Source organism: Lissotriton vulgaris, unplaced genomic scaffold (assembly GCF_964263255.1).
Source record: "Lissotriton vulgaris unplaced genomic scaffold, aLisVul1.2 SCAFFOLD_2549, whole genome shotgun sequence".
Classification (NCBI taxonomy): Eukaryota; Metazoa; Chordata; class Amphibia; order Caudata; family Salamandridae; genus Lissotriton; species Lissotriton vulgaris.
Window position 1 is genome coordinate 204,010 of NW_028247693.1, and position 10,953 is coordinate 214,962.

A 10,953-nucleotide genomic window follows, 5' to 3' on the forward strand; every position below is an offset into this window, starting at 1 on the left:
CCTGTAGCAGCACTCAAAATGGCCCCCAACCACAAGGCCTGTCCATCCACAACAGGCCCAAAAAACGAAAATCGCAGAAAAATCAGCACAGTCCCATGCCATGATGTTTAAATTCAAGACAACCCACAGAAAGACTAGGCACATGCACCACTCACTACCCCTGGGCCCTGGGCATATTGGATGAAAGCTAGGCAAAATGGGTGCAGGCCTGAGAACACTCCCTGCATTCAAAATGGCCCCTCCATCACAGCACATGGCCAGGGCCTGTAGCAGCACTAAAAATGGCCCCCAACCACATGGCCTGTCCATCCACAACAGGCCCAAAAAACGAAAATCACAGAAAAATCACCACAATCCCATGCCATGATGTTTAAATTCAAGACAACCCACAGAAAGACTAGGCACATGCACCACTCACTACCCCTGGGCCCTGGGCATAATGGATGAAAGCTAGGCAAAATGGGTACAGACCTGAGAACACTCCATGCATTCAAAATGGCCCCCTCCATCACAGCACATGGCCAGGGCCTGTAGCAGCACTCAAAATGGCCCCCAACCACATGGCCTGTCCACCCACAACAGGCCCAAAAAACGAAAATCACTGAAAAATCACCACAATCCCATGCCATGATGTTTATATTCAAGACAACCCACAGAAAGACTAGGCACATGCACCACTCACTACCCCTGGGCCCTGGGCATAATGGATGAAAGCTAGGCAAAATGGGTGCAGGCCTGAGAACACTCCATGCATTCAAAATGGCCCCCTCCATCACAGCACATGGCCAGGGCCTGTAGCAGCACTCAAAATAGCCCCCAAACACATGGCCTGTCCATCCACAACAGGCCCAAAAAACGAAAATCACAGAAAAATCACCACAATCCCATGCCATGATGTTTATATTCAAGACAACCCACAGAAAGACTAGGCACATGCACCACTCACTACCCCTGGGCCCTGGGCATATTGGATGAAAGCTAGGCAAAATGGGTGCAGGCCTGAGAACACTCCATGCATTCAAAATGGCCCCCTCCATCACAGCACATGGCCAGGGCCTGTAGCAGCACTCAAAATGGCCCCCAACCACATGGCCTGTCCATCCACAACAGGCCCAAAAAACGAAAATCACAGAAAAATCAGCACAATCCCATGCCATGATCCAGCCCCTCCATGATGTTTAAATTCAAGACAACCCACAGAAAGACTAGGCACATGCACCACTCACTACCCCGGGTAAAAAGGCCACAACAGGCCCAAAAAACGAAAATCACAGAAAAATCAGCACAATCCCAAGCCACCCAGCGCCTCCATGATGTTTAAATTCAAGACAACCCACAGAAAGACTAGGCACATGCACCACTCACTACCCCGGGTGAAAAGGCCACAACAGGCCAAAAAAACGAAAATCACAGAAAAATCAGCACAATCCCAAGCCACCCAGCCCCTCCATGATGTTTAAATTCAAAACACCCCACAGAAAGACTCAGTGCACCCACCACTGAGTACCCCTGGGCAAAAGGCCCCAAAACAGCCCAAAAATCGAAAATTCCAAAATTGTACTTGCAGCAACTGTAATGCCCCAAACAAACTTACTTGTGAAATTTCTAATACAAAAGTGATCCAAAGAAATTCAAAAAGGCCTCAAATCCAAATATCCAGCAGCATCCACAAAAAGTAATCCTTCTCGCTCCAGATCCAAATGAAAAGTGACCAGGAGATGGACAAAGCACTGGGAGGAGCCTGCTGGACAGGAACAGTAAGTTGAAGACTGTGGGGCACTTCCTTCCTCCCACCCACCCCCTCCCCAAAATGGACTCCTCGCAAAAAAAGTGCAGGCAAATGTCAACCTAAGGAGTTATTCAGATAAAAATCAGCATTTCAAGAAGGTTTATGCTGCTTGCTGGTGGATTTCTTGTGCAGAATTGCAAATTTTATATTTTCGCGTGTGCGAGATTATTGCTGCTCGCCGCATCTCAAAGCTCGCAATTGGGAAGTACCGCGAGACGTGATCACGGCGTACTCGCGTCGTTGGCAAGCCGCGATTACGTAATCGCGCTTGCCAAATTCCCGCGGGATCCCGCAGCAAGATCCAAAATGGCGCAGCACTCGCAAAATATCAAGAAAAGTAACTCGGCAAACGATGATAAACGCCGCGCGCCACAAAATTGTATCACCAAGAAAAAATAAATCCGCTGCGTGCGAATTTGCGGATTTTGCAGGAAATTCGCAAATCTCGCGGATTGCGAATTTACCGAAAATCCGCAAAATCCGCGAGCGTAACGGATTTTCCACCCATACTTATTCCAAACCTAGACTGGCTCCTCTGGAGTAATGACCTGCTATAAGCAATGAGCCAGTCTGGGTATTCCAGGTAAACAACTGTCAGTGTAGCCCCTTTCAGAGATTCCTCATGGATGCTGTATACTTTAAATTAGAATCTCAGCTAAAGCGCTGACTATGTCTCACTTCCCCTGTTTAATCACCTCCTTACTTGTAGTACATTGGTTAGTTGAAATCTTGAGTCCAGAGGCAGGGCAAAGGAGCAGAACGCGGGAAAGGCTCACCAACCTCCAGGGCCCCTCAGCTTCCCTCTCCTACTCGAGCCAGCTCCTCCGTGTGGCTTCCGAGCAAGGAAAAGGAGTTTCTGCGATTCCTTTGAGCCGCTTCTGGGCTCCTCAACTCTCCCCTCCCGCTCGCGCCAGCTCCTTCGTGAGGCGCTCGAGCGGGGGAGAGACGATGCAACTCTCTTCAGCCGCTGCTGGGCTCTCAGCGCTTCCCCGCCTGGTCCCGCCTCCGCCTTCCTGAAGGGAAGCGGCGCAACCGGGCATGCGCGAGCGATTGGCGGCTGTACCTGGAGTCTGCTCGGTTCTGCCTCCTCCGGCCCCGCCCACAAGCGCAGGCTTACTCGCTCTCTGTGCCAGGTTAGCGCTGACAGGGGACAGCTCAGGAAAGACGATCCTCTTCACACAGCGACCGCCGCAGCCACCGGTCACAGAGCACACAGGCGGGCTGAACAAGCGGCCAGTGCACGATGTGGCGCCTCGTGAAATACACGCTACCAGCCCCACTAGAGTCACTTGGAGATCACTTAAGCAAGGGCAGCCCCAGGTAACAGGGAAAAGGGGTAATAAGCTTGTGATTTATGGCAATTGACTCCTCACCAGCTCACAGTCCTTATAGCCACTGTAATAGTATCCTGGAGTCACTTCCCTCAAGTTCCTTTACTGGGCAGAGGACTGCGCTCCGCAGTGCTGCAGTCTCCTTCTCCTTTTGACACCCCCTGTATGGTTACACTAGGGGCAACTAGGCGCCCAGGGTCTCCAGTCATCCAAAGCAGCAGGGCCAGGACAAATAACCCAAGGGAGGAAGGGTGGTGAATCAGTAAGGCAACCCTCTGACTATCCTACCCCCACCTTTAGCTAAAGCCTGTCCTCCAGCTGACTCTCTCTGGCAAGACAAAATGGCTGTCCAGCATTCCGCCTTTTATAGGCTGACCCTCAGAAGTCCAGAAGGGACCAGAAGGTTCTGGAACGCCCTATTCTACTCTATGGGACAGGTTCTAGGTTTGGCAGTTAGGGCAGTTTGTAGCCACCATTTTGTGACTCCAGCTTTATTCCTGTCAGAACAGGCCTCTAGGCCTGAGGTGAAAAACTATGAGGGGGGGAAAGAACACCTATCCCCTTGACCAACACCTAGAAAAAGCTAGTGGACACAAAAATTAATAAAGGTATGAGGGGCAAAAAGGGGACAAAATAAATAATAAATTGGAGGGACTACGCAAAAAGCCAGACAGGTCTAACAGTCTCTGTTTAGTGGGGTACATGTCACTGCGTTGTGGAATTGCCTCCGGAACCGTAAATCTTAATTGAGATATTTGATGTTTTGCTTCAATCCAATGATTGGCAACAGTAGATTTCGTATTTTTTAGGCGAATGTTACTTTTGTGCTCTGTTATACGCACCTTAATTTTTCTTTCAGTTTGGCCTACATATGTCTTTCCACATGGGCATTTAATTGCGTAGATGGTATTCTTGGTATCACATGTACTAGTGTGTTTCAGTTCTATTTCATACCCTTGAGTTGGATGCGTGAATTTATTCCCCATGAGAACGTTGTTACAGTGGGTACAGTTAAAGCATTTAGACATACCTTTGTGGAGAATTTTAGGATTTTTTGTGGTTGTCAGGATTTCTTTCAGATTTTTGGATCTTTGAAATGCAAAAGTAATGCTTTCGTTGTAGAGATCTTTTAAGTCTGGTTCTGTTTTAATTAAGTTCCAATGCGTGTTGATTATTCTCTTGATCTTCATTGCCTCAGTAGAGTATTTTAAAACAAAAACCGTTTTCTGTTCTGAGATGTTTGTTTTAGGTACAAAAAGTTTTTCTCTTGGAATGTTGTGTACTCTTTTCATTGATTCTTCCAGAATGTTCATAGGGTATCCTCTTTGTTGATATTTCGTTATTTGTTCTTTGAATGTAATTTCAAGTTGTTTTGGATCAGAGTAATCCTTTTTAGTCTAATCAACTGAGAGGTTGGTAGATGTTTTTTCAGTGTATTAGGGTGGAAGCTTTGGAATAAAAGGCTCAAATTCCTGTCGGTTGGCTTTGTGTACACTTGAGTTGTGAATTGAAAATCTGTCATGTTGACTTTCACGTCCAGGAAAACAATAGGTTCATGATTGATGATGTGAGTGAATTTGATTCTTTCATGTTGTGTGTTCATGGCCGTAATATTTCTTTCAAGTTGACTTTTTTCTCCTCGCCATAACACAAAAATATCATCAATGAAACATCTGAATATGATCAAATTGTCTTTCCAATCAGGATTGTTTAGGATGAAGTCTGTTTCAAATTTTGACATGTATACACAGGCATATGCGGGGGCCCCCCCAAAGCCCATAGATGTACCATTACATTGGTTAAAGAATTGGTGTAACCCTCGATGTAGCGGAGACTACCTTCTCGCAGATCTTCAGTAAGTTTTCCCTACTGAAACCCGTATGCCGTTTATATTTCATTTAAATCAGCAACGCTAATGCGATGTCCTGGAAACAGCTACGCTAACGCGATTCCCCATTCCCGCTTCTCCCCGTTTCTTTCATTCTTCACAGATCAGGCTTTTTATTCTGTTACACTTACCTAGTATAGATCAGACTCCGTATCCTCTGGTTTATGAACTCACCTTACAGTTACTTTCAATTATCCTTGAAAGCTAGAATCTAGACATTGTAATATCGTTCATCATATAAGTTTGAAATATCGTATTTTTTGTTAAAATGTGACATGTGTTTAATGTGAGTGTTTGCTAAGGTCCTGTATTTATTCATTTTATAGGCCCCTGACGAAGGGTCATTTATACCGACCCGAAATGCATTGGGCGGAAGATTAATTTTTAAATATGGATCTGTTAATGAAACGATGACACACCCTTATGATTGATAATAAGGAAAGAGAAAAAGAAGTGAATAAAGACATTTGAAATGATTTTCAAAAACATTTGTTGATATCAATTCATTGAAAATGCAAAAATAAACGGAGGAGAAACTTTTTAGTATCTTGTTGAACTTCAGCGCACTTTTATGTGAAAGGCGATCCAACCTTCACACATTACTTTCTATTCTGCTGAATACCACACAGGAAAAATGTAGAAACCAACTCCAAAGAAAAGCCCATCTCTAAAACGTAAGTAATATAAAACAAATAATTTATGACTAAAGAACACCAACAGTCAAACTATTACCTAAAATGAAAAAATTAATATAATGATTTTAATTTATATGACCTTAATATAGCAAACACCAATACAGCAAAGTCGAAAATTAGAAGGCAAAAAAAGAAATATCATCTTTGCAAATTCCAAAGTCATCAAATAACTGTTAAGGAGTAAGTAAATATAGCTTAATGTCAGCAACCAAAACCACAGAATAGTTTTAAAATACAAGTATGGTCAAATAAAGCCAAAATAATGCAAAACAATTTTTCAAATATATAATTCTAACAAATGTTCTATTTTTATACAAGTAAAAATTAAGCACCTGTCTCATAACGTTCCAGAAAGAATAAACACATCAACAAACATCTTTACAAAAGAAAACAACATGACATCTGTAAGCCTTAAATGCACAAAAATATATATATTTTTTATTATTGTGCCTCGAAAATATAGATAGTACAAACGCGTAATTATTTTGCAATTTTAAAACATATAGATATAATGTAGGAACAAGGCAACTACATCAAGTTTCCGAAGGGAAAACTAATATTCATTTACATGGGATATACTTAAAGTCAAGAAAGCACAATCATGGAAAATATACATTGGAAATATTGAATGTATTATTCAAATGCATGTTATAGGAGGAATACAACTAAAAATGAAATTATAGAAAACTCGAGAGAGCATATTCACCCACCCGAAACACTACAGCAATAGAAGTTAAAAATGTGTTAGAAGACCTCAGGGAAGCCTGCACTACTTCACAGACAATCACATAAACTATTTTTAAAAATATCATACAAAATGCTCTTAACAATTTTACAGAGCATCTCCAATGTAGCTTAAATGCATAAAGAAACAAAGCCAGAACTAGCAAAGTAAATATACATGATCATTTGGATACAACATATAATGAGGAGCCCCACCTTATGTATGTTATAAGGGTTTGTAAAGTGCAATATAACACTCGAGGGGTGTTGCTATGATTACGTATGGTAATCCCCATTACTCTTAGTCCTACTCGTCCTCGACCCAGTCATCACACATGAAGTATTCCACACGACAGGAATCAAAACAGGAAACGCTTTTTGACTCCACCCACCCTCCTGTCAAGTGCTATAACACACCTCACCACCAGAAGCAAATCCTGATGTACCAAGCACCAAAGGCCTTGAAAGGGAGGGCGGGCGGGTTGTATGACTGGGTCGAGGACGAGTAGGACTAAGAGTAATGGGGATTACCATACGTAATCATAGCATTACCTCTACGTCCCTCGTCCTCGACCCAGCCATCACACATGAGGCATACCAAAGCAACGCCCAAAACAGGCCTTTGGCAACCACACAACACAACACAGACCAGACACAAAGGAGTGCAGCAAGATAAAGTTGCAAGAAACAAACAGAATCAGAGCGAAGGGAAAACCCCCCACAGCCAGCAACACCCCATGACCAAAAACTGGTCCGGTCAGAAAAAGGCACAACCCAACCAGCAGTGCCGCACGAACGTGGACTCGGAGGCCCAGGACCCAGCCCGACAAACTCACCAATAGACACACCAAGGTAAGCAGCCCAGGAGGCAGATACGCCTCGAGCGGAACGTGCCAGGACACCCGCCGGGCATGGCAAACCAGCACCAAGAGAGGCAAGAGTAAAGACCGCCATAAACCAGCGACCCAAAGAGAGCCTGGAAGCAGCCGTAGCCAAACCAGCCAAGCCAAAGGACACGGAGAGAGAGTCAGAAGAGCGAAACACCCCAGAATGAGCCACAGAAATGGACAAGGCACGTTTGAGGCCAAAAGAAAGAACAGAAAAGCCACCAGGCAGGACAGAAATTCAAGGTCCACAGACTCCAAAGGGTCAAAAGGGGAAGACTGCAAAACCCCCAAGATGAAGGAGATACCCCAAGGGGGCACCAAAGAGCGACCAGAAGGAGAAGAGAGAAATTCCGAAAAAGGCGAGAAAACCAACAAGCCATCAGAATGAAGAAAGGAATCCGGTACCCGGAAGGCACGGATAGCAGCCTAAAGGCCCAGCAAGGTAACCAGAGGAGGAACACCACCTCAAAAAAGAAGACCAGCTCTCCGAATAGGAAGACAAAGTAGACCACCTACGAGAAGCCCGCAGCACCAAAGCAAGTGGTCGGGCAGACCACAGGTCCCAAGAGACATCCGTACAACCCCCAAACCGCCAAGGAGAGGGGAACCAGAAAGAGGGACGGAGATCTCAGAGGAGAGGGGTGACAGGGCAGAAGCCAAGGAGGCCCAATCACCAGGCCCAGCAGCAGAGGAAACCAGGACCTCCTCGGCCAGCGAGGCATCACTGCCACCACCTGAGCCCCCCCCCGCAGAACCGTCAGCAGAAAAGCAGGAATCAAAGGAAAGGCAGTAAAGGCATAGAAAAACCAGGGAGGCCAAAGGAGAGACATGGCATCCACCCCCCATGCGCACACCTCTGGAGACCCGGAGCAGAACAGGGGCACCAGGGCATCGGACCCCGAGGCAAACAAGACCAGAGCCGGAGTCCCAAACCTCAGGCAAAGCATCCGAAAGGTCCCGGGAGCCAAACACAGGGACAGAGATGAGGGAAACCACCGACTCAGGGAGTCCGCCACGACATTGACCACACCCCCAATGTGCGGAGCAGACAGGGCCAGAAGAAGAATCTCCGCCCAAGCAGAGATGGAACAGGCCACCAGAGTCAGGGATGAACCGCGGGCCCCCAATTGAGATTTAGAGATGCCACAGTCACTGTGTAGTCCGATCGCACCAGGACATGGCAACCCTCCAGACGAAGACGAAATTAACTAAGCGCCCTCCCCACTGCAAACAACTCCCTCCAGTTGGATGACCTGCGAGACTCCGACGGGAGCCAACGCACCAGCACCACCCAACGGACCAGAGTCTCGCCCCAGCCCGAGGTGCAGGTATCCGTGGTCACAACCAGTGGAGGAGGGAGATGAAACAACATCCCCACGGAAAGGCGGGAGGGGTCCAGCCACCACCGGAGAGCAGACACAACATCCAGAGACCTAGGAACAGGAACCGCAAAGTCCAGGACAGGAAAGGGGACCCACCGCTGCACACACCACAGCAGAGGCCGCAGATGAACCCTGACCAATCAAAAATTATCAGGTCCGTGGAAATTTGAGCCCAAGACCCACCGAGGCGGGGAATTGAACCCCGATCCCAGGCTAGACCTCCGCATCAGGGTCTGACGCTCTAACCATTGAGCCACACTTCTCCACTGAAAACAGAAGCAGCCATGTGGCCACGAACCTCCAGCCACTGAAGGATGGGAGCCGAGGCTCGTTACAACAAGCACCTCAGCAAGGATCGGAGGTGACGAATCCGGGCATCCGGCAGGAACAGCCCGCCCAACACAGAATCGAACACTGCACCGATGAAGGTCCTCTGGGTCGCAGGCTCCAGGCGACATACGGGCAAGTTGAACAAAAACCCGCGGTCCCTGAGCACAGACACGGACAAGAGAAGGTGGTGAGACACAACCTCCAGGGACGGAGCCTGAACCATCCAGACACCCAAATACGGGAACACAGACACCCCCAGGAGATGTAGATGGGCCACCAAGATAGCCACCACCATGGTGAACACCCGGGGGACGGACCGAAGACCAAAGGGGAGGATGCAGAATGGCCAGCGCTGACCCTCCAGGCAGAAATGCAGGAAATGCCGAACCGTCACAGCTACCGGGACACGCAGACACGCATCCCGGGGGTCGAGCGTGGAGAACACCCAACCTGACTGGACAAACGGAAGAACCATCTGGAGGGCCTCCATCAAGAACGGGATCATCCGTACGAACAAGTCCAGACCCCGAGCAACAAGGCCAGGTGGCGGGATCAGCGATAACGTCCCAAAAGGCGGCCCAGTCAGGAACGCTGCGGACCAGACCCGGCACCCCTCAGGGACCATGTGCATTCGTTTATTGAACGCTTCACGAATTAGCGTGTCATCCTTGCGCAGGGGCCAAGCAAATCTTCTCTGTATCGTTCCATTCATAGTATATGTGCTGCCGAAGCGAGCACTGCAGAATCTCCTCCAGCGAGACACCAAACAGACGGGCACCCGAGATAGGCAGCCGCAAAGCCAAGGAACGCGGGGCCGCATCCGACATCCAATCCCGTAGTAATAGGACACGGTGGGCAGCAACAGAGGAACTACAGGACACAGCAGAAGCCCACTATACAGGAACAAAGGTGATGGCTGACAGAAATACCACCAGGCGCTCCATAGACTCCAGCAACTCCTGACAACTGGCACCCTTCTGCATAGACGAAAACAGGGACTCGAAATCGGCCAGCAAAGACTGGGCAACATACTCCCAATAAATGCCAGAACGAATAGCCAGATGAGAAGCGGCAGAAGACATCCACAGGGCAGAAACTACCCACTCGTCCACACCATCCCACAGAATGTGACCAGCAGCCATGGAAGGATGACCCACAAGACTGGCCACCACAGAGTCCACAGGAACGGAAATAGGCAAAGTGTCTGCCAAATCCCATAACGGAGAAAGCAAGGACACAAACCAGGGCATGGAGAAAGATCCGGGTCCTTTCACACCTGCAACAGAACCAAGGACACAAAAGAGGCACCGGCAGAGAAGAGGCAACAGGCCACCAGTGCTAGAGAACATCCAGAGAAGTGATGGGCACAGAATCCTCAGAAAACCCCACGGCAATCCAAACATGGGAAAGGAAGACAGTCAATAGCTCCCTGGAATTGGACAAGCCCTGCAGCGCAACCGCAGGAAGCGAAGACCCACCAGATGCAACAGAGGAAGAAAATCCGAAGAAAAGGCAGAAACCCCAACAGGTTCCAAAAGGGCGACATGAAGCCGGTCCCAGTACATGAAAGGAAATGAAATCCAGTATGAGCAATAGGCGTCAAGGCGCTGGTGGGCATCAGGAAGATTAAGCAAGCTATAGCCCAGAGTCAGATGGCGCTGGAGTAACCTGCGGCCAGCACTGGGGATCGAACCATGAACCTCGTGGCCCGGAGTCAGGCGCCCAGGCCACTGCTCCACACCCCTTCCTCAAGCAACAGATGAGCCCCAACATCAGAAAGAGACTCCAGAAGAAGGCGCCCAATTCGGGTATCAGCACACCTCCAGGCACGCACCACAGGAGAGGGGAGGGGCCCCACCGGAAAAAAGGGAAGATGCAGGTACAGGAGAGGAATACCTTCCCTCATGACGGAGATTGCACACGACCAG

General features: G+C 48.1%; 1 non-coding gene across 1 annotated transcript; it reads right to left on the reverse strand.

Annotated features, from left to right (window-relative positions):
• Positions 1 to 9,656: 9,656 nt before the first annotated feature.
• LOC147665073 (U6 spliceosomal RNA) lies at positions 9,657 to 9,763 on the reverse strand. The gene has a single exon (XR_015305052.1). It is a non-coding gene; the product is annotated as a U6 spliceosomal RNA (small nuclear RNA).
• Between the last annotated feature and the right edge of the window lie 1,190 nt (positions 9,764 to 10,953).